This window comes from Dunckerocampus dactyliophorus, chromosome 18 (genome assembly GCF_027744805.1).
Source record: "Dunckerocampus dactyliophorus isolate RoL2022-P2 chromosome 18, RoL_Ddac_1.1, whole genome shotgun sequence".
Taxonomy (NCBI): Eukaryota; Metazoa; Chordata; class Actinopteri; order Syngnathiformes; family Syngnathidae; genus Dunckerocampus; species Dunckerocampus dactyliophorus.
The window spans coordinates 21552620-21573287 of NC_072836.1; the positions used below are offsets into that span (position 1 = coordinate 21552620).

Sequence of the window (20668 nt, forward strand, 5' to 3'; positions counted from 1 at the left end):
CAGCTTTGATCAAATATCGTCTAAAAATCTTAACTGGTAAATTCACAAAAATGACATTTGTAGTTGATGGCGCCAACCATGACGAGCTAGCTCTCGCAGTGACGTCATCGGGGTGACACCTCTCAGCTAAAGCAGAGTAAACAAACGCTCCCCGAGGCAGCTCCTCCACTTGGTCTCCCTGTGATAATGTACGTTTGTTTTCTTTCCCAAAAGAGGAAGGTTTTAGACAAAAATGGACAAAATGGAGTTGTGTCCTTTGCAGTGATGGTTTCACTGATGACTTCTTTGAAGGAACACCTTTACAGGAAGCATCGGTCTTGAAAGTACGCTAGAGATGCATTTTATGCTGACCATGCTACCATTTTGTAATCAAGAAACAAACACAGCTACAGTGTTCCCTGCTCCGTGGCGGTTTCCTTTAATGGACTGTTTTGATGATTTTTTGAGTGCTTTTTTTTTTGCAGCGTATGAACGGCGTCACAGGCCCAAGACCTGCATTTTGGGAAGTTGAGTGTAGTAGTTCTGTGCCACGCCACGCCTTCTCTGACCCTGTAAGATGAAGTCTGGGCTAACTGTCGCGTTCAAGGAACAGAAGGACAAAGCGTCCTTTGAGTGATGGAATTTTGGACCTGAATTTCCAGATAAGGATCATTTGGATCCATTTGGAATGTCACCTGCGTTACGGCGCCATCACCAGTCAGTGGGCTGCAGAGGACGTCCCACCCGAGAAGAACCGATCTCATCCGGGATCCAACGTGTGGCGAGTGTAGCGCACCGGCGCCATCTTGTTTGTCCTTTCATCGTGATGGATGGCCACCGCGGCTTCTCGTTGTTCCGCACCCCGCTGTCAGCTCTACGCGGCGGCAGACGAAATTCAAGCGCGGCGTGTAAAAAAGAACTTTTGCGAGGGAGGGTCACGGGGTCGGCGTTTTCCCTGACCGAGCGAGCGTGGAGGAGAGAAGGAGTCGAGTGTTTAGCGCGTAAAGCGAGGACGTGTCTTTCAGTGTGATTTGAGTCTTTGGTGACCTTCTGGCAGCTTGTGTCGAAATTCATCAGCAGCATAAAGACATGTCTCCTTTCCTTGAGGTCAACTCCTCACACATGCAAGCAACCTTCTTTCACCCTTGAGACAAGAAGCAGAACCGAGCGTCTGAGATGGAACCGAACCAGGACCTCAGCCTGTTGTCCAGCCTGCCTGCTGGATGTGATCCTCCCTTCCTGCCAGCCAGCAAAGGTCACGCCGTTAAAAGATAAAAAAGAATCAAATATTTGTCATCGTTTCCCCCCGTCTGGACGCATGTCAGGCTGTGTGCTGAGAATTCAAACCTGGCGTTCGGCGGGCCGCTGCTGACGTGGGCGTGTTTGAGGCGCTGTCCCCGCTGGATTTCTCAATCCAGGAGTGAACCGGGGGGGGGGGGCTTCGCTTTTTTCTTTCTCACTCCCGCCTGTTGCCAATTCCTACTTAGTTGAGGTGCGTTCTTCTGAAATGTGTGTGAGAGCTGGACCCTTGCAGGAAGCTCGCTGACCCCTTTTTTACCTGCAATTGGTTCCGGCTTCCTCGTCGTCACGACACCAACGTGAGATGGGAAAAGCCGCCTGGGGAAGAGAGATGGTGTGACGCCACCTGGGGCGGCTGTTTTATTATTGACGTGACCGTCATTGCACCGCATTGTCGTGTCGCCTTGTGACCTTGCTACGTGGTTACGATGGCAAAGAGCACCTTCGGAGGACAGGAGGTGAACAAACGTGAACAATGCAGCTGATGTGAAGCGGATGAGGGGGAGGATGAGCAAGCGCCGCTTCTTCCTGCTCCTTTTGGGACTTGTGGACGTGTCAACTGCGTAAAAGTGATGCGCTCCGGTGTAGCAGGTGAATTCCAGCATCACCAGAGGATTGATGATGATGATGATATCACCATACAAGACAGTAAAAAACACAATAAAATCAGCAGGAATTGAAAGGTTGCCATATTAGGACGAAAAATGACATTTTAGTAGCAGAAAGTTGGAATAATAAAGAATGCTTTTTTAAGTCGTACTGTTACGACAAACAAAACAACAAAGAAATTAGGTTGCAAAAAGTTCAAATGCGATGAGAATAAAGTCCAAACATGTTTCATTGTAAAAATAGCATTCAGAAGAAAAGTTAAAAAACAGCAAAAATGGCAACATCTGCAGTTATTTGACCAAATTAGCTTGCGATGTTAACATTTGAGTAGCGGGAAGTTGAAAGCTTTTTTAAGTCGTAATATGATGAGAAACAACAGGTGTCGTTTTTAGGAAATTAGGTTGCAAAACAACAACAACGAGTTGTGGGAATAAAAGAAACTAATGGCAACAAAGTATCATCGACTGCCATCCAAGAACAAGAACAAGAACAAGAACAAGAACATGAAAGCAACACAAGCAAACGTGCGAAGCAGCAGCAACACTTGCAGCTTCAAACTGATGATTCAATAAAAGTTCTTTTTGTTGTCGTGGTCGCATTACGACAAACAAAGTTGTCATTCTTGGGCCGTGAGGTTGAGTTGCGTTCAAGTGAATCACGTGAAAGTGTGATGGGAGTGAAGCCACAAATAGCGGAAGCAAAGGCGCACATGAGCGACGCCAAGGAGGGAAACGTGAGGAACTTGAAATAATCCCGAACTATCAAACACTTGGCAGAAGAGAACGGAGCGCCACTGAACCACAGCTCATCGCATGCGTACGACTCCGTCCTGAGGTGGGGTTGGGGGCGGAGCTCGTATCGGCTTCAGTGGCAGCAGACGCTTGCTCGTCTCCACCTTTCTGTTCTGTCATCATATTTGTCTTGGACTGTGACACATGCAACCCCCACCCCCTCCCCCCACCTCTCAAAACTCTCCCACACCCCCTTGCCCCAATCCCCACGCCTTGGCGCTGCCTCTCGGCATTGATGCTGATAATTAGCGCTGAATGGATCCGCACATTCCCATGGGCGGCAGAGGAGCCTTTGGCCTGCTCCATGCCCCCCCGCCCCAACCCATCCCCCTCCATCCTCATCATCCTGCTTCCTGAGTCACCCCTCCACGTCCCAGCGGGGATTAAGAGCGGGATGGAGAGGGTCGTGCACAGATGAGAGCTGCTTGGCGATGCAGGTCACCTTGGCAGCCCCCACCACCTGCAACATGCTAAGGATTTATTTGTACTTCCTCCCTGGCTACCTTCCTCCCTGGCTACCTTCCTCCCTGGCTACCTTCCTCCCTGGTTACCTTCCTCCCTGGCTACCTTCCTCCCTGGCTACCTTCCTCCCTGGCTACCTTCCTCCCTGGCTACCTTCCTCCCTGGCTACCTTCCTCCCTGGTTACCTTCCTCCCTGGTTACCTTCCTCCCTGGTTACCTTCCTCCCTGGCTACCTTCCTCCCTGGTTACCTTCCTCCCTGGCTACCTTATAGCATACAAGTATGTCTAGCATGAAGGTAACATTACTGCCACCTGGTGGCCAGTGTGGAGTACGACACATCAGGTCTTTCAATGCGTCGTCTGAATGCCTTGCATTTATTTGTTCTTAGTTCAATTGGTCATTTGTATGCTTGAAAATGCTTCATGTAGGCCAGAAATATCTCAAGCTTGAACTTTGATTTAGTTTTTGCTAATTACGGTGCATTCAAAGATGTTGTGATACGCAGCATGTGTGGTAGTAGTAGTAGTAGCAGTACTCGTAGTAGTAACAAGGAAGTCTTCTAATGCTAACATGTGAGTCTATATTGTGTCTTGTTTATGTCTAATGTCTTATTTTCTCTTATTATGTCTACTGTATTGGCTAATAGGAGCGATGCAGCGATGCGGAGACACGTAAGGGAACTCCATCCCACGTTACAAGTCATGGCCTGTGTTCAGCTAACAGTGATAAACGAGGGCTTACCGTAGCGATGCGGAGACACGGAGTCACGGCCTGCGTGTCTGAAGTGATTCCCACCAGAGCAGAGTAGATGGACGTCCTGGTCAGCGGGCGCCTGCGCAGCCTCAGGCCTGCCGGAGGTAACCGATACCCAGCCCGGGTACTCGCCCAAGCCCCAAAAAACGCACTCTCTCCCACACGGCCCCCAGAAAGGAGGGGCCGGCACCATGAATCACATCACGTCACATAACGGGAAAGAAGGCCTGCAAGCGGCACAAGTGGTCAAGACAAAGAGCGGCGCACGCGTGGGAAAGACGAGGTATTTCGTACGAGCACGGCCTACTCAGCTCCATAACATGACGGCTGGACCCGCTCCAGGCGCGGTTAGCTGTGTCATTTCTCCCTCGGATGCGGCTCCATTTTATTTGGAGTCGGCTTCAAGGAGGTTTTTTTTGGAAGCAGTGAGGTTTGGCTCCGTGCTGCGTGTCAAGCTCACTTCCAATTATCCCATTCAAAACATTTCCAAGTGGATATCGCCATCGGTGTCAGCGTGATACTGAAGACACTCACTCTTATGAGTGCACCTTCATCAACATGTACTGTACCTTTTTTTAATAAAGATAATCGCTTGCTGTAGCACTCCATAATATGGCTGAACAAGCTAGGATACCTGCCATGTTGTATTAGCATTAGCATCAGGCTAATTTCACTGTTTAAAATGGTCAGAAGTGCATTTTAGAACATGGTTTCATGAGGATGTTATACATCCGCTAGCTACATCCTCACTTTGTATGAGCAGATAATGGATAATTAGCTGATTTTGAAGTGTATATACAGTATGATGGGTAGACTAACCAGGACACCACTCTTGTTGTTAGCATTAGCATCAGGCTAATATTACTCTTAGGCTTGTGTGTATTTCTTGATGATCAGAAATGTGTTATTTTAAGACGTGGTGGTCTATCGTCACGTTACAGAGCCACTAGTTTCACTCTGTTTTAGCAATTCATGCTATTTTGGGTTAGCTTGATGTGCTAGCATGCATTAGCATCTAGCTTTGCTGCTGTTTCTGTTGTATTCATGCTAGTATCAAATTGTTTGGGGGATTACCGTCAGGTGGAAAAGATGTGTTGGCAACAGGATGATGATAACCTGTTGTAATGAGCTAGCATTAGCTAGCCAGAACATTACTGTTTCAAGTTGCATGAAGTGGTCGTACAAATTTGGATAATTCATTATAATTATAATTATAATTATAATTATAATTAATGATAATTAATTATGAGAAGGTGTTTCTTATTCTGGCAGAAAACAAAGCTTAATTGTTGGCATTGTTGTTGTTGGTATGTAAGTGTTTTTGTGCTTTAGCATCACAGCTAGTATTACTGATAACATGCGCTTACTCGCTAAAATGATCAGTTGCAAATATTATTAATATCAAGTTATAAGCCCGGCCTGTTCACATTTCAATAGAAAATAATCCAAAATAGTACCTACAGTAGTTGTGTAACTGTTCTTCTGCATTCACATCTAATCATGTTTTGCTGTTGCTAATTTTACTGTTCATTTGCGAAAGGGTGAGATTTTTAAATTCAATTATCATGTCATAAGGCCACAAATGTCACATTGTGGCCTAGAATAATGTATAGCGGTTAAATAATTGCTGCCTGTGCATTAGCATGTAGCTTCAGTCAAGTCTTGCTGTTGCGCCAGCACACATTTTTACGCTTTATTTGCCAAAATGGTGAGAATATTTTCAAATTCAGACCTGGTTATCATATTATAAGTATAAGGCTGTAACACTTTTGGGCATGGTTATTGTTTTATTGTTCTAAACTACTGTACTCTTCCAACAAAACAAGAAAAAGTGAAGTTTCAGCGTTTCAGTCTCAACGTTTTATTTAGTAGGAAACGAAGCTCACCAACCTGGTGTGTTGGTGACTCCGCACTTTGCCCACTAATTGATGTGGGCTGACTCCATCATGTCCGTGATTGCTTACTTGAAGGACAAAGGAAAGTCCGCCGGAGCTCATTATGGGCTGGCGGGCGGAGCGTGCTGCCAAGTACCGCCCCTTTCCTGGGCCGCGCACCGTTGTCTTGGCAACACAGCATCCAAGAACATCAGCGACGGTGGGGGGGTTGTTGGGTCGCATGATGTCATTCCATGGCTAGGGGGGTGGGGGGAGGTGTCCAATCAAACCCTGAGAAAATGATGTCACCTTTTGTTGAGCCGCTCCATTGAGGACTAAACAAGTGCACTGAATTGGGAGGTCATTTTCTTCCCCTGCAGTGTGTGTGTGGGGGTGTGTGGGGGTGTGTGTGTGTGTGCGTGTGCGTGTGTGTGTGTGTGTGGGGGGGGGTGTGTGTGTGTGTGTGTGTGTGTGTGTGTGTGAGTGTGAGGAAAAACAAAGCTGGGGGGGAGGTTAGCAGGGTAGTGCATTGTGGTCATGCTAATGTTTGGGGGGGGGGGTATTAAGATGTCATGAGGCTCAACTTCCAAAACATTTTGTTTTTCCCGTGCCAGTGACCCCGTCGTTGATCGAACGAACTCTTTGGAGGATTTGTCAGAGGACTGTCAGGAACCGAAATAAAGCCCGGAAAAAGAGGAAAAGGAAAGGCAGCCTGTTGCGGGATCATCAAGACCCCGTAGCCGTCACACGGCAGCAAACTATCATCAACATAAGTGAATTTCCGCCAAGTCGGATTCAGTATTAATAAACAGAATCTTTTCGTAGTTGGAGCATATTGTTGATGACTTGATTTTAACATTAGAGCCCCGTAGACATGAACTAACACCCCTACAGCCACCTTTACACTCCTCTTAGTATTCTTTACATCACATTGCGCAGGCTACGGGATCTCTGCAGGGACACAACAGACTGACACCGTAGTTCAACTCTCCCATTCACTTATTCTAAACTTAGTGTTTCAAATGGACAAAGAAGCCAAAAACTTACCACTTCCACACAGAGTGAGAGGAGACCCCTCCAGGCTTGCTGGCCCAGGTGATGTAATCTAACGTCTTGTCTCATAAGAGCACTGATGCTAGTGGGCGCAATGCTACATACAGTATAACTTGTCTTTCTATGTTTGGGGCTAATGCGCCATAAGTCAACCACAAAACAGTCATCACGTATTTATTCTTTTTGAAAAAGTGCCATAGATTCATTGAGACAAAGCAGATGACAAGGCATGATATGCTTCTTTTAGGAGGTTTCATTGCAGCAAACGGGGGATGATGCATACACTGTTGAATTCACAGCAATAATGTTACAAACACAACAAGTGCAAGTAAATAGTGGCTAAATAGGTAGCATACTGATAACGTACTGATAGCGTACAGTTAGCGTACAGTTCGCGTACAGATAGCGTACAGTTAGCGTACTGATAGCGTACAGTTAGCGTACAGATAGCGTACAGTTAGCGTACAGATAGCATACTGATAGCGTACAGATAACGTACAGTTAGCGTACAGTTAGCGTACTGATAGCGTACTGATAGCGTACAGATAGCGTACAGATAGCATACAGTTAGCGTACAGATAGCGTACTGATAGCGTACTGATAGCGTACAGATAGCATACAGTTAGCGTACAGATAACGTACTGATAGCGTACTGATAGCGTACAGATAGCGTACAGTTAGCATATGCCATGTCTTACAAACAACTCGGGAGATATAAAGTTGTCTTAGCGGCACACTGGCATGTAAAGCCACATCCTAACCTCAACATTTATGACTCCATCAAACACCAGGCAGCAGTTTCCTAATTCTATTTCGTCCGCACTAAACCAAGGGATTGAGTTCAGATTAATTGGCAGTGAAAACGCAGAGCATGTGACTGGTCCAGTTTCTTGCGTGGTCCTCATCTGGCCTTGACCAGTCAAAGCGCTCTAAATACTGGCTCAGATTAACTTCTGATTATTTTCCTTTCACAGTTCCAGCGCTTGTTGATGTCGCTCGGATAACGCAGCGGATGTGACACGGACGGCGCTGAGCTACAGCGCGAGTATGAAAAGCAGATGTCCACACGGGAAAATATTAATCCAGGCTCAGTGTAGAATAAGTCAAACAATATGTCCGTCCATTGTGGTTAACCAAGGTACACTTACAGCGCATTCGCCGACTTGGCTTCCCTTTTCCAGCTCCAGACGGGGCTTGACTGATCTGTCTCATAATGTCTGCGAAATCGAATCCTCTCCACCGTCCTGCTGGGTTTATGTCAAAGCTTCTCTCCATCCAAGTAGCTGACGCTGGATCTTGAGGGCGAGACTGTCAGTGATGGAGCGCATGCCGCCTGACGCCTTGCCAGGAGAAAACATCTGCGGACGGTCGTGCATGTCCACACAGTCCAAAACCAGGATTTAGCCTGATCCTAGAAACATAATACAGAAACTAATGATTGACCATGTCCCAAAAAAAATCCTCGCACATACATGAACTTTCAAGTTGGGGGAAGTTTTAAAGTCGTACAAATTGCATCCAAAAGCAAATTTCTATTCATCAAGTCAAACATCTGACTTGAGTGCAGTCTGATGAGTCCAAGCAGCATCTGTGGGTGCTGCTTCCAACTAACTGCATACAAATCACTGGGCCTCTTGATGCCAAAACTGGAGTCCGGAAAATGAAGTGGAAGATCCGGGCTCCCAGCTGTTGCTTCCCATCAAGAAGGTTTGAATCTTGAATGTCCCGTAGTCTGTAAGGTTTGACTCAACCTTTGAGTCTCTATCTCCTATGGCACTGGGCAGGATCAGCAGGGATAAACCTTAGCTAAACCCTGAACAATCTCCTAAACTCTTAGGCAGGGGTCGCCAACCTGTCGATCGTGAGCTACTAGTAGCTTTTTGGGACTTTGCCGGTCGATAGTGAGAACATTTGAAAAAAATGAATTATCACATCAGTGTCCTCACCTCCCGCAGAGCAAACAGTCATGCATTTTGTCAACAGAACACGCCCGTACTCCTCGCTGCGATCCCAGTGGGAGCCCAGTCCCCAAAACCCAACCAGAGGTACACTAGTAAACCATGGCCGAGACCAGGGATTTTGGTCTCAAAAAGGTTGATGACCACTGCTCTAAGCAAGTGCACCGCAGCTCAGAACTATTTGAGGGTGCAGGCTCAAGTGCAGCTTATAATAATAATAATAATGGATTAGATTTGAGATATTTTCAAGGTACCCAAAGTGCTTCACACTGAAGTGAAGCCATTATTCATTCACCAGTCACACACTGGTGGTGGTAATCTACATCTGGAAGCACAGCTGCTTTGGTGTAGACTGACGGAAACATGGACAATTTGCGCCTATGGCCTCTCCGACCTCTGCGACCACCACCAACCAATCACACACCAGCATGGTCAAGTGTCTTTCCCAAGGACACAACAACAGTGGCTGGGTGGATCGAACCACCAACTTTTTGGTTTCTAGACAACCTGCCACTGTCGGCTTGGTAGTCTTGGATGGATCTTACTTTTACTGGGTCTATCCCAAACTCTGAAGAAGCCATTCAGGATCAGCAAGAGTAACTGTTGAGGGTTGAAAGCCTTGCTCAAGGTCACCCTGAAATCTTGGACGGATACTTATCCCCGAGGAGAATTCTCTTAAAACAGTTTGGCCAGCTATGAGTTCAGTGCCTTGCTAAAGGGCACCTTAGCAGTCTTTCATGGATTATACTTTCGCTGACCTCCAAGGGTAAATGATCCTAAAACTCTGAGGAAACAATCCAGGTTGAGCAAGTGTATTAAACCGTTGATGGTTCAGTGCCTTGCTCATGAGTATCTTGACAGGATTGGATGGATAATGATCGTCGACAGGAACGCCAAGGAAAGGCTTTCTGGCTAAGCTGTATCACAATGTAGAACAGTTGGGAGTTCAGTGCCTTGCTTAAGAGAACCTTAGCATCTCTTTGCATGCAAACTGGTCTCTCTCCAGCAACTTCCACTCCAAACTTTCCTCTCTCTCCGTCTTGCCTATGTCTTCAGATCCTCAGCTGTGTTGCAGCAAGCCTTTCCAGCATCTCGTCGTCCAGGTTTATTAGGCTTGAGTCACTATTTGGTGGCTGGTATTTGGGGTCTACAAACCCCAGCGCTGGTTCTAGCACTCCAACTTTCCTCATTTTCGTCCTTAGTGGGGTCTTGAACCGACCTTCCGCTCCCACAGCTAATGTTTGTTTTTCAGTATCCTGAAGCAAGTAGGTAAACTCGGTTATCTGTACTTGCACACCCTGGCTTTAGAGTTGTTTTTCCAAGAACTCTGGTTTTCATGGCAGCAAAGTGGAGGGACTGCCCTCTAGCTCATCTCCAAAAATTCTGAGCAAGTTGCTTCAGTGTTCAGACTTCAGTGCCAGCTCAAGGGCACGGTGTAAGTTCCTGGCATGCATACTGGTCTCTCTTCAGCAACCAATCTCAACATTGATGACTCAGCAGGTCTTGACCCTGCCCTACACTCCAAAAGCTAACAACAAAACCCCAACTTCAAATGTTTGTTTATGGGAACATCCCCAGATGAGCTAATGCAAGTAGGTGGCCCCCAAAGTCAAGGTTACTTGTACTTGCAAAATTACATTATCCAACATTGTGGTTGCCTCTTCAGCCTGGGGGAAGCATTGTCTCAGATTAGGTAGTCATCCATCAACATCGCTCATCTTTTTTTCCTGCCTGTCTGCACACCGGAGCGGGTCTACTTGTGAGGAGTCACGTTCCACCAACACACAGGATGCAGCCTCGTCCGAAGCTTGGCTCTCTGCTATGTGTGGACTTCGCACTTGATCGCCGCTTTCCCTCTTGCGTCACCACGCCAAAGCTACTACTCTTTGTCTTTCAGACTTTCAATTATCGTCCTTTTAGTCCCTTCACCCTTCCCTTTCGGTTTTTCCCTTCTCTGATGCCTCACAGCTTGGTGCAGAGCCAGTGCAGAGCAACATCGGCACACTGAACCACGTCTCAACCTGCCTCTCAGCTTCAGCATGCCCACGGATGCCTGGGGCCGGCCCCTATCGCCCTTCCTCATCAGTCCATCTACTGTACTTGTTAGTGGGCATCCTGCCATGCTCTCACAGGCAGACGCTTCTCCTTCATTTGCACAGAGAGACTCATGTTGAGGTCAAGCATGCTTGGGGAGCATCCACGTCTACCCTTATTGGTCTACGGTGCCCCTTGTTAAGCCTGCTGCCAGTCCTGCACGTCCGTCATCAGGGTGCTTTGAAGGTCACCGACGCTGCGGTGGGCTATCTTGGCATATCTTCATTTGTTCCACTGGCAGGATCAGAGCGTTTGAAGCGATATCTCTGTGCCGCCGCATTCTTTACGGCCCTGTCACGACTTGACTTTCATAGCGTCCTACTGAGGCCGACTTCTGCTGCAATCTGTTTGATCAGTGAGCGCAGCATAATTTGGGTGTTGTGTCAAAGGTCAGTTTATATAAGAAGACGACGTGGGATCATGCAGCATATTCCACTGATTATAGATTGATTAAGATTAAGATTATAGATTGTAATTACCTGGGGAACTCCATGAGATCTGGTTTCCAATGTGCTCATGCTCACCTGATATCATCTGCAAAAGAAGAAAGGATGTTATTCAACAAGTTGAGTCCAACAATGCCTCAAAGACATGATGGAGTCTGTGCCATGGTTCAAACAAAGAAGATAGCTAAGATGAACGTTTGTTTGTCTTGGTTATGTTTGTGTCGTTTTAAGTAAGCGGCACGGTGGAGTAATGGTTAGCATGTCCGCCTCACAGTCAGGAGACACTGCAATGAATCTCTGCTGGAGCTTGCATGGGTTCCTCCCACATTCCAAAAACATGCCAACGATTGGCTGGTGACCAGCCCAGAGCGTACCCCGCCTCTAGCTCAAACTTAGCTGGGATAGACTCCAGCACCCCTACAACGCCAATGAGGACAAGCAGTACAGTAAATGGCTGGATGGATGGTCTGTTTTAGCGCAATCTTTAATTCTGGACCTTCCTGCTTTATTAAGCCTTCCAAGCTGTTGCTGTGTTTTTCAGCCATTTACTGAACCAAATCAGGCTTTATGCTAACCACATTGCTCATACTCCGCCTGGTATCTTCACGGACCATTGCAAAGTCCAGCCTTGACGAGTGACATACAGTAGATCACCTCAATCCCTAATGTGACGCTAAGGTTCCAAGTGGAGTTTGGCTGTACCTGAAATGTGGAGTATGGATGGAAGCGGTTGCTTCTTCGCAGCAATGCTAAATGTGTATGTGTGTGTGTGTGGTGTGCTGGTTGGAGCGATAAAGGTCAACTGGTACAAGTCAGCACTGGATTGAGGAGTTGCAGGTTTCGCTATGCAGAAATGTTTAAGACCAAAACTATGAGTGCTGCACCAAAGTCAGCTCAACCATTCATTCATTTTGAGTCACACTGTCCTAGCCTTGTTTCCATGGGAACACATGTACGGTTTCCAAGTGACAAAGTCTGAATTTAAGAACCTCATTTTCCAAGAGCAGAGGGGAAACAACAATAACTTGACACCAGGAACAGGGCACACAACCTCATGATCTTTTCCCATCCCTTTTAAAATACCTTCGCCTGACACAGGGCCCGTTTCGTATTTACCCCTGCTGATCATGAGGTAAGTGAGTTATCATGTGGAACAGCGGGAGGCTGGGGCTGCATGTGGCTAGGCTAAGCCTCCAGATGAGGTAATGCTTAAGAGGGCTGGCAAAGCCTGGCCGAGGGCCGCTCGGGTCTTGATTAGCTGGAGGGTAGGGGCTCCTTTTCTAATATCGGACGCCCCTTTGTGTGGTGAGATTAGTTCCTTATGAAAAAAACGCCCCTGCTGACACGCCTGATGGGATCGGAGCCTCCTGCCCGCTGCATGGTCTTGCGTACAAGCTCTCCAAACAAGGCGCTACCATCGCAGAGAGATCAACTGTGACGCTGGACATTCTCAGGAGTAGACAAACAAACAAATGTCACCTCCTCTTTTCCACAACTAAGATGTGTCATTCACTTGATCTACTTCAATGAAAATCCCGTGGTGGACCACATCCAGCTGATAAGCCCATGTTGGGGAAAAACCCCATGAAGAATCGGAGGCATAAGTCTGAGGGGATTTATTTGGAGTGGCACCGTAGAGACGACTGAGGCTTTAGGGATGATTTCAATGATTTGATATCATTTCTGATGGTCCATTAGTTCACAATAAAGCTGCCACTTTAGGAGATGTGTAAACAGGGAGTTGCAAACAAGCTCCTCTGAACCTTTTTCCAGATGCCGAATTGCATCTTAATTAGAGACTTTTCCTACATGAAGCTCAAACCTTCAACTGGTTAAAAGCCTGCACCAAAAAATCTGTCAAATACGCAGAAACAAATCAATGAATAAGCGACCGGTGTGCACACACCAGCACACGTGCACACGCAAACCAGTCGGGCCCACTGGCACAACCTTGCGCCAGTGGGCCCTTTAAACCAGTCATGTGAAACAAGGCGTTTCTTTCTGCAAATCAGATTACATCTTCAAGCTGAGGCCTGCAGGTCCACACACTCCTCACAAGCAAAAGAGCTCACATTTTTGCCTTCTCATTTGAGCTAAACTAGAAGTCTCATCCAAATGCTTGTAGGAAATATCCAGACGTGCTGTCTAAAGCAGAAAGACGTGAAGGTGAATCATCTTCTTTGTCAGACATAGTCCCAGAGGTCTGTGCGTTAAAGCTCCTCTCATAGCAGAGCTCGGCAAAGGAATGAGGCACTTGCAGCGGCATGTTTTGTGTGTGCTTGGCAGGAATGCAAAAGATAGATGAAGAAATAATTCATCTTGTGTTCAGGTCGGCACTACAGCTCAATCTTGATTGACAACGTCAGCGGTATGACTTCAGCGACATGTTTGTTGTTGTGCTTGTGGTTTGCAGCGCTGTGGAAAGTACTGTTTCCCTTTTTCCGTTCAACTGTGGTATCAATGGGACAGTCCACCCCCGTATCGAAACCTGTCCACTGTCCGTCCTCATTGCTTGAAGCCATTTTGAGGCAGAAGAGTGCTCTTTTTCTTCTTACCACTTTTTGCAAGGCATTTTCTCAAGAATAACCTTAGTTGTGCCAGAAATCTGCCTTGGCGAAATGACAGGGTGACCAAACGTCCTGTTTCCCCAGGACATGTCTTGTTTTCACCACCCATCCTGCTGGTAAAAAGCAAAGAAAATGTCCTGGTTTTCATTGTTTTTCATTGGGGCGCTAACCTGACCGCCATGAGGACACTCTGCTGCATGTGCCTTAAGAGGCTGCCGGACAAGCCAAAGAAAAAGCAAAACAGGTGCACAGAGTTCATCTTCTGACGCTTGTCAAGTTGAAGTCTTGTAAAATTGGGGGCGTCATGCAAAATGGAAGATCAAATTTCCAAGTTGTTGTGACTTTAGAAGCCACATTTTCCCCAGAATATTGGTTACGTTCAAAAACGTAAAGGAATCCACATTCGTAATGCGAGACATGAACACACACGTCTTTTTCTTTTCTGTGTGTTCTAAAAGATATAAAAACAGCTAAAAAGAGACCGCTAATGAATGCACACAATTTGGGACACACCTATTCCACCGACAAAGCCCGCTATGAAAACACCTCCAAAAAGCTCCAACAAGGTTGAGTGGTTTTCTATCCGTGCTGTGAGCGTGTAGCAACAGGCACATTCAAGACAACATGGAATACTTGCAGTATTTTGGGTGCATTGATTTCCCACAGCAACATGGAAAGGAGCGCTACACCTAGCGTCAAAAACAAAAACACAGCAGCAGTGGTGGCAGCTCCAATAAGTAGCGTTACCTTTGGCTAGCGGCCTGAGGCGTTGTGAGCGAGTGTGTGGTGAAGCTAGGTGCTAGTCGGCTAGCAGCTAGCCGGTGTGGCGTGGCGAGGTGTCACTATGCCAGTAACGTAGTTCTTGGGTGTAACAATGTTAATAACAATGTGGTAAATATGCAGCTCTCATTATAGAAATGAAGCCTTGTTGGAGGTTTTTTTTTCAGAAGGCTTGATAAGCGGAATAGGTGCGTCCCATTATGAGTATTCTTTGCTGGATCTTTTTTTTAGCTGTTTTTATATCTTCAGAACGCACAAAAATAAGAAAGACGTGTCTTATAAGGATAAGGATCATTAGGATTGTGGAGAATGGGCAAAATTCCAAAAAAGTGCACTTTTCCTTTCAGCATTTCACCTGAGGTTCCTGTTGTGAATGTTCTCCCTTTGAAACTTGTGTTGTTGTTTATAGATAGTATTTTTTTAATCCATACAATCCTTAAAGAGTTTACTGAAATTACAGAGCATCATATGAGTATCTCATTGCCGGGTCGAGTGTCCTGGTTTCTGGTTATCAAAACAGGCTTACATGATCCATTCATGTCCCCTGGTTGTAAATATGAGGGTTGCTCCTCTCGTCTAATAAGATATCCACCTCAACCATGAACATGCTGTACACACTAGCCTGGACAACACAAATTGGGTGTTGGATCCAAGCTCACTGCCTACCTGAACATTCATATGGAATTACATTTGATGGCGTTCCATCTGAGTTGGACTGTAAAAACTTGGACTTAATGAAAGCCAGACCACTGGAGGAAGTACGGAAGCAGTCGTTCCCGACCAGACTTAAATGAGGCTCCACGCTTCTAATCAGAAAGCCATTCAACAACCTCAGCGTATCCATCTGGGCTAATCAACAAGCAAACGTTGAAAGAAGCAAACGACTTATTTATCAATTTAGAAAAACAATCACTGCGGCCTCCGCGTTCATCATCATGAAGAAAATCCTGCACACGGGCCCTGTGCTCGTGTTTGCCCTCGGAGTGTTTTTCCCTTACAGTGAAGTGTCAGCAAAGCTCAACTCAAGTTCAACCGGGGGGGTGCGGGAGGGTCAGTCTATCTTCACAATGACACCTGAGATGACCGGCAACGGCGACTGGCGAGGAAACAGCAGGACGGCGTCCTAGTTAAGACGGCCATGGATGCTCGGATAAAAGGACAGGAAAGGGCGGAGGGGAGGCGGGGGTGGGGGTGGGGTTAAAGCTGGTCGTGGTTGTAGTTACAACAGGAAGAGCTCTCTCAACCCTCAGATCACCTTCCACACCTGCAGAAACCAAGATATGATTGAGGTCTTGCCAGGGTTTTATCCCAGGATGAAGCGATGCACGGCAGGGCTGGCACCGAGCTACCCTGTGCCGTGGGGCTACTGAGGCATTTTGAGGGAATTACAGTGGAACCGCCAACATTGCAACGTTTAAGACGCATGCCACGAACTGTCCCACCAAAGTTGGTCACGTGAGACTCCAACACACCTGAGACTTGAGCTTAGTGAGCATCCCAAGGATTGACAGTTAAGGACGCTGAAATCCAAACAAATCCAAGGTTGACCAGCAGCCCAGTGTGTGTTCGAACTTGGAACAAAAACTATTTTTACTGGTTTTAATGTTGTAAAGAAAATGTCTATCCGCATTGCAGTGGGGGTTACGCAAACAATACTGAGCCCATGCCAGTGAAACTCCCCAGAATGCATTTTGTTTTGAGAGGCCAAACTCTTTACTTACAGTAAGTAACCCCAATAACTATGTTTCCAGAACTGGGCTCACGGGACACTGTCGGTGGACTACACTGCTGACAGGGGTGCCATAAAACTTCATGTCCAAAAATCCCAACTATCCCTTTAAGAAAGTGTTTCAAAGTGAGTGGGGAAGAAGGACAAAGAGGCCAAAAACGTACCACTTCCACACGGAATGAGAGGATAACCTTTTTTCACTCGATCTCTGCCACAGCATGTCCCTCTCAGCCACGGCATGTGGGCTGGGCTCTGCTGGCTCAGGTGGTGTCATCTAATACTGATGCCTAGTGACCACAGTACTACATTTAACTTGTCATTCATCATTTATTCATGAATTATTTTTGGAAAAAAAACGCAATATTGTGAGGCAGCGATATTCGAACCCGATATAGCGAGGGACGACTGTACCCCGTTCATAGTTAGGCATTCAAGGTCCATTCTGAAGCCCCACCTCAGCTTCCTGGCCAGATAAAGGGTTAACACACACACGCATACACAACACAAGGGTCAAATAAAGCCCGGTGTAGTATCTTCATGTGGCGTGTGTTTCCTGCCCGGGGGCTCTGCTCTTCTTGAACACAGAAACACCAGCATTGAAGGACAAAGCCATGAACTTCTACACATCTAGACAAATTCCTCAATGGCGGCTTGTGACGGGTTAGAATGCAAGCTTTATCCTCGTTGTTTGCAGTTCTCTTACCAAGAAGCAAGAAATGCACAATCATCAGTGTCGACAGGTCCAAAGTTCAGTTTGGAGTGGAAATTCAAGAGGGTAATAAAATTACAGCAAGCAGCTCATTCAAACGACAAACTAGGCTGCTCTCCAGGCTTTTGCTGAGAAAAAAGTGTCAAATTTTACAGGCTGACAAGTGAAGAGACAGTTATATTGCACAACAACAGAGGAGGGTTATTATCTTGTCCGCACCAAAATGACGGTAATTGATTGTCGGCCATTTTTATTTGAAAGCAGCCGAGAGAGTAGCAAGCAGCAGTGCCCACGGGAGCTGTGAAATGTTAGCTTTGCAGTCAAGGTAAACAGCCTCTCCCTTGGTGGGCCTGTACCCTACACGGAGTAAGCACATGTTTCCCATTGTGGTTAAAAGGGAAGGGGATTAACGTGTAGTGCAGCAAGAGCCACAGTCGTGCACCCCATGGTGGGATCAGCGTGCTGCTGATGCAGCCTGGCTGGAAGTGGATGGTGAGCAGGGAGAAGCCATGCCTAAGTCTATCCCACCAACCCATCAGGGTCCTCTAGAGGTCGGACTTGAGGTTTTTCTTCATACACGTTAACATGCTGACAGATCATGAAGATGTGTTGATTTTTCTTTTTAAGGAGGTCCACCAGCTAGTTTAGAAAAAGATCTCCCTTAATGATGACGTAGAGTCAGCGGCAAAATAAAAACAAAACATCTGGTTTTGGCCCGGAAGCTCTGAGTCAAACAGCCCACATGCAGGTAGCACAGCGGACACTTTAAGGCAAGAGACTGTGACTGTGCAGCCAATTAAAGGACAATTTAAAAAGGCAAATAGTGCAACGGGCCATTGAGACAGATATGCATAGTGGAGCATATCTGCCTTTACCACAAAAGCTGCCAATTAAGTACCACCCCATGACACTTACGCCCCATGACACTCGGCTGGAAGGCCTGCTGAAAAAAAATCTTGCTGTACTGAGTAGAAGGGAGGGGGGCTGTGGGTAGGGCCACACCCATTATTAGTGTCTCTGTTCAATAGCCAGTCTAAAATAGGGCTGTCACGATAACACATTTTGCTGGTCGATAAGTGTGCTATAAATTATCGGCGCTAATCGATATTATCGACATTTTTGAGCCCATTTGTTCATTAGTTATATGGCATAATATAAGCCGGTATGTCTGGCTTGCCACTTCCCTCAGCTCACTGTGATCCGGTTTACCTTGTTTTTATCGTTTGTTGTGAGGACCATGGACTCTCTGCCAGTGTATGATTATTATACTATTTTATATATTATATATTTATTTATATATATATATTTATATATTATACTATACTATACTATACTATTCCACCTCAGACCCTCGGCACATGTGGGCGGGGCTCCAGCACATCACAGACTATCGACAGCGGAGTAGCGTAGCCACGTCCAGCCAAACCACACTTCCAGATGAGCTGAACGAGTTCTATGCCCGCTTTGACACCCAAACTCCTGATGAGCAGAGAGGGTGGCTGGACTTGGGGAGCACACAGGACTCACCTCTCATGGTGACATCAGCTGATGTGCGCAGGGTTCTGAACAAAACAAACCCACGAAAAGCAGCAGGGCCAGACAACATCTCAGGACGTGCACTTCGGGTTTGCTCATCAGAGCTAGCTGATGTGCTTGCTGACATATTTAACCTGTCGCTTGCACAAGCATCTGTACCGACCTGCTTAAAGTCCACCACCATAGTGCCAGTACCCAAGAAGAGCAACGTGACCTGCTTGAATGACTATCGCCCTATAGCACTCACTCCTATTGTTATGAAGTGCTTTGAAAGAATAGTCATGACCCACATCAAAAAGAGCATCCTGGCAACTGTGGACCCTCTACAGTTTGCATATCGCCAGAACCGGTCCACGGATGATGCAGTCAACACTGCCATCCACACAGCCCTTTCTCACCTACAGGGCCAGGACACATATGTCAGAATGCTATTTATAGACTATAGCTCTGCTTTTAATACAGTCAGCCCCCACAAACTCACAGATAAGCTCCTCACACTTGGCCTGTCACCCTCCCTCTGTAACTGGGTGTTTATCTTTCTAACAGGCAGGTCCCAGTCAGTCAGAGTCCACAATCGCACATCCAGCTCAAGAATTGTGAGCACTGGGACCCCACAGGGGTGTGTGCTGAGTCCGCTCCTCTACACGCTCTTCACCTACGATTGCGTGGCCTCCCAGAACAACACCAGCATCATTAAATTTGCGGATGACACTACAGTCATCGGCCTGATCACTGGTGGGGTTGAAACGATCATTGACCCAAGAACAAGGGAAAAGGAGCCGCATAAACCCCTGTTCATTGATAAGACTGAGGTGGAGAGGGTGAAAACCTTCAAGTTCCTTGGCACACACATCAGCGAGGACCTCACCTGGTCTCACAACACCCAACAAATTCTGAAGAAGTCCCAAAGGAGACTGTACTTCCTGAGAAGACTGAGGAAATTTGGCATGTCCACCACAATCCTGAGTTGCTTCTACAGATGCACTATGGAAAGTGTCCTTACCGCCTCCATCACTGTTTGGTACGGTAACTGTACAACACGTGATAGGAAGGCACTCCAGCGGGTGATCAAGACCTCACAGAACATTGTTGGGGCAGCCCTCCCCTCACTGCAAGACATTTATAAAACTAGAGTCCTACGAAGAACACACAACCTCATCAAGGACAGCACACATCCACAACACTCATTATTCACACTCCTACCGTCAGGCAGACGCTACAGGAGTTTGAAGTCCAGGACCACAAGGCTGGCAAACAGCTTTTACCCACAGGCCATCAGGCTTCTCAACGAAGCACTCACACACGCCGCACGCAACACACACTCATAGCACTTTATTTATTTTATTTATTTGTATTATTTATTTGTATTAATGTTTCTTCTGTTGTTGTTGTTTAATTTATTGGTATTTATGTTTCTTATGTTCTTATTCTTTCTTGTGTTTTCTTTCTTTTCTTGGGAGAATGAACAGAATAAGATTTTCATTGCATGGTATTACTGCTGTTTTACTGTGCTTATGACAATAAAACTCTTGAATCTTGAATGATCATCAGGAATTACTTAAAATCCAGGACATTGTGGCCACCTGCGAGAAACAAGTACAGGGGGCCAAACAAACCACGTCCCTCTTACCTGGCTGACGTGCCAGAGTTCCTGCTGTGTGAGGAGCCGTTGCGTCCCAGGAAAACGTAGACACAGGGGTGCTGGGGGTGGCTCAAAGCCTGGCTGCCACTTTCTCCCGAAGTGGTGCGGTTCCCACATAATGTTGCACGGGACTACGAGGATTGTTTTCGCCGCTTCGTCTCTCAGCGCAAGGTGGTCGTGTTCCCCTTTGTCCTCGTCACTACTTTTGAACAAATGCGACATACCTTGGTGTCACCGGGGATGTTACGTTCGCCTTAGAAACGCTTCTGGGCCTTCATTCACGTTAGCATACGCTTTCTCACAAGACTAATTTCATGCTAGCACCGTGTCAGGAGGGTTCACTCTCTCCGTTTATTCCACTATAGAACCAAAGCACACAGATAGAT

At 46.7% G+C, this 20668-nt stretch overlaps 1 long non-coding RNA gene across 1 annotated transcript in view; it reads right to left on the bottom strand.

Annotated features, from left to right (window-relative positions):
- Positions 1–2958: 2958 nt before the first annotated feature.
- The window catches only part of LOC129170974 (uncharacterized), a 64918-nt gene continuing 47208 nt past the window's right edge, over positions 2959–20668 (bottom strand). The window contains exons 2-3 of the long non-coding RNA XR_008566720.1: positions 11353–11407; positions 2959–8232 (exon numbers count right to left, since the gene is read on the bottom strand). This is a non-coding gene — a long non-coding RNA (uncharacterized LOC129170974). The remainder of the gene's footprint in view (positions 8233–11352; positions 11408–20668) is intronic.